General features: G+C 31.8%; 1 non-coding gene across 1 annotated transcript; it reads left to right on the top strand.

Moving 5' to 3' along the window:
- The first annotated feature begins 1552 nt into the window (after positions 1–1552).
- On the top strand, positions 1553–1634 carry TRNAS-GCU (transfer RNA serine (anticodon GCU)). The gene has a single exon. It is a non-coding gene; the product is annotated as a tRNA-Ser (tRNA).
- The last annotated feature ends 2172 nt before the right edge of the window (positions 1635–3806 follow it).

The following is a 3806-nucleotide window of genomic DNA, read 5'->3' as shown; positions in this document are numbered from 1 at the left end:
GTCAAGGAGATTTGACCCCGTGACCTCCCAACTGGGAAAGTACTTAGCAACGGGGACTCGACCAATTGAGCTATCCCTTGGGGTTATAAAAGGAAATAAATTATACCTTACACCATATATTATTAAAACTAGTCTAGATTGATTTTAATTCCCGACCTACTAAGTATTATTGAGAGAGATTAATTCTCTTTTCACTCTAAAAGAGGTTTTCACTTCAAATTTGATCGCTCTTAGCACTTGGTAATCTAGAATTAAAAATAAATAATTATAACTAGCATTTGCACCAAAAGGGTGCAAAGACATCCCTGTAGAACTGTAGATGAATTTAGTGTGTTTGCCCCCGGTGTGCATGATGTGGTGGTTGGGGCGGTTGGCTTTCGCACCCCCCAACCACGTTCGAATCCTGCGCGATGCGCATTGCTGTTGCAGCATTTCGATGTTCACGTATGTGTTTGATGATGACGTATTCTGCTCGATGATGATGTATTCTGCTCGCTTCGGCGATATTGTCTAATGAATCTGCTCGCTTCGGCGATATAAGATGTATTATGATTCTTCAGCGGGGATTCTCTCCCCCACTGAAAAAAAAATAAAATAAAATAAAAAATAAAATAAAAAAAATAAAAAAATAGTTTAGATCATGTGTTTGATGTTTTATCCACTCATTGACTCCTAAGTCTAGGAAGGTATCCATACTCTACCCCTATGATTTTAACGCTATAACCTCTTAGAAAGAAATACATACTTTTAACCATTATTACAATATATGAAATATGACATATATTATCATTTTCTTTTTAAATGGTATGAAATTTAAAATGCCCTGCTGTCCTGCTGTTAATTCCAGAAGTACATATCTCACACATTGATGTCGATGCAAAAATTAATTGCAAATTGCTTTAACACGTCTCTTCTCATTGTCATCATCTCACCCCCCTTTTGGTGGGTGCAAACCAGGTCTAGTGGCAACCAAATCAGCGCTTACTTTTGTCAAATTCCTCCACTGGTTAACTACGTTCCCCGACTGGTTAACTACGTTCAGCACCTGTTTGACATTATCTAAAATTTTATTTATGGTGAGGTCTTAGTTACGAAATCATTAATTAAAAAATAAAGTCTGCTATACCCAGCGCTGTTCAAACTTTTCTCCAAGCCCTTGTGTTCGGCCGCTTTTACAGTGAAAAAAAAATCACTTATAGTCTCTGCTCAACTCTATGATAGCAATAAAATCAGTAGAGTAAGCAATCCCTTTTTCTGACAACTAGAAATAGGCAGATGCATTGGAACGACAGGCTCTAGGCAGATGCATTGGAACGACAGGCTGGGTTGATGTTCATTATAAATTTAGAGAACCATTTAATTTTGTGCATGTAATTGCCAAATAAGTTGAAATTTAATATTTCAATATTTTAAACATTTTCATGGAAATCTGGTGAGTAAGTTCAAAATGTAAACTTCAGCATTAAAGATTGTTGACGTCTACTTGCAATGATAAAATTGCCATCACTTGGACAATAATATGAATGATTACATCAAAAGTGTGGCACCATCTGTCGCTTTGGCCGAGTGGTTAAGGCGTGTGCCTGCTAAGTACATGGGGTTTCCCCGCGAGAGTTCGAGTCTCTCAGGCGACGATAAGGATTTCGAATGTTTTCTGCTCTGTATAAATGTAGATTTATAAAGACTTTGGTTCAATAATTAAATGGTTGATTACCGAGCGTTATTCAATACTTGTATCTGGGTTTCCCCGCGAGAGTTCGAGTCTCTCAGGCGACGATAAGGATTTCGAATGTTTTCTGCTCTGTATAAATGTAGATTTATAAAGACTTTGGTTCAATAATTAAATGGTTGATTACCGAGCGTTATTCAATACTTGTATCTGGTTCCGACTATGGTTGTACGCTTTTTTTCAACTCAATAAGTTATTATTGATAAATTATATGTAGACTTAACTTATTGATAAATTATATGTTTATTGATAAATTATATGTAGACTTAATGTTGACCCAAGTTAAGGCCTAATGAAATACCCAAGTTAAGGCCTAATGAAATAATGGAAAATTTTGAGAAGAAACGCCACAATCCTAGTGCCACATTGTTGATATTTGGTTTCACCCCTGGAGAAAAGGGAGAGCTAGTCTTCTTTTCAATGGTTTTATCCATGGAGAAAAAGGGAAAGCTACTCTTTTTCTTGTTATTTTAATGGTTTCACCTATGGAGAAAAAGGGAGAGTTAGTCATCTTCTTATTATTTCAATGGTTGAACGTGTAATTACTTAAATATTTTAATATAAAAGAAGGTTGATTATGGCTTATATTCATGTATCATAATGAAAGATGATTAAAAAATATGAAATTTATTATTTTTTAATTTTAGGTTTATTTGGGAGGGATCAAATCTCAGGGGAAACTTTTCTCAACACTTACTAAATCCAAAATTAAATATACATTTAAAATAATTAATTTCTCTTCAAACTTCATCACAATACATATTTTCAATTGCTTAATAAAAAACTATGCACGGAGATAAACATGGTTCATATATATATGATTATCTTGTATCACAATTTCCTCAATGTGAGGAGAGGAGCAATTGTGTTCACATGAGATGGAGATGTGTTACTGTGAGGTAGATATACATTTTGATAAGATTTTCAACTAATCGTTGGCACTAGGAAGATCTTCTCAAATGGCAAGGGAAATTGTATTATGGCCTTTTGTTCTTAGTTCTGTTTTTTGGGTAAATTTTTACAAATGATTTCTATTATTGAGGAAAAGATTACATTCATATTTAGTAAAAAAAAATCCTCACTTACAAAAACCCAACTATTCTAGACGTGAAAATAAAATCTAGTCTTTGGTATTGTTTGTATGTTATTAACATTTAATTGATTCACTATGACATTTGCTAATAACATTTTCTTTTAATTTCTTTCTTTTAAATTTATTTTTATAAATACTTTTAATATTTATATTTAAACATGGTATAGAATTAATATTGTCAATTTTTTTTACTTTTATTTTTTAATGAATATTTTCAAATTATCTTTTTAAAATATTTAAAATTTCCATGTAATGAAATGTAAACATAATTGTAACTTTTTGTTCATAATGAGATTTACGCTCTAAAATTCTCTCCACTTAGATTCAGATATATAATAAATTAAAGTTTAATAAAAATGAAAATGAAAATATATTTAAGTGGAAATTCACTATAAATAAGTAAATGCAAAATTTTAAGTATGCAAATTTTAATGTAAAATAAATTTTCAATATTATGAATTTGAAATTAGTATGGAGAAATTGAATTTCAACATGATATATGATTATTTGATTAAACTATTTATTTTATATGTACAATATTTTTAATCAAGAATGTGATATATTAAGAGAAGATAATTTTATTTGTTTTTATTTACTTATTTATGTTAAGTCTATACTAGGGTTAGCCTCAATGTTAGATGAAGGCATGATTTATCTAGCTATGGGATGTTGCCACCAAGGTTGTGTAAGATTGGTCAAGCCTAGATGTCTTGTGAGACTATTTTTATCCCCCATAGATGACCCCACACTCAACACTTCACTATGAGATTTAAACCAGTTATCTCATAGAGACTAAACCTCACACATACCAACTAGTCTACACCTCATAGGTATGAGAACTTATAGTTATTTTTTGTGCTCCCTTTAGTTATTTGTGATTTTTCTCTTTTTATATTTCTAATATGCTTTATTACTCCCTTTTCTTGGGTGTCATTTATCATGTTTCTTTCTTCCTAAGTTCTTCAATCTCGTCCTCCAACCTTT

The sequence above is a fragment of the Pinus tabuliformis genome, chromosome 5_2 (genome assembly GCF_031772625.1).
Source record: "Pinus tabuliformis cultivar Carrire ecotype Pingquan chromosome 5_2, CPIR1, whole genome shotgun sequence".
In the NCBI taxonomy this organism is placed as follows: Eukaryota; Viridiplantae; Streptophyta; class Pinopsida; order Pinales; family Pinaceae; genus Pinus; species Pinus tabuliformis.
Note: the sequence above shows the minus strand (reverse complement) of the source record. Positions and strands in the feature narration are given on the sequence as shown.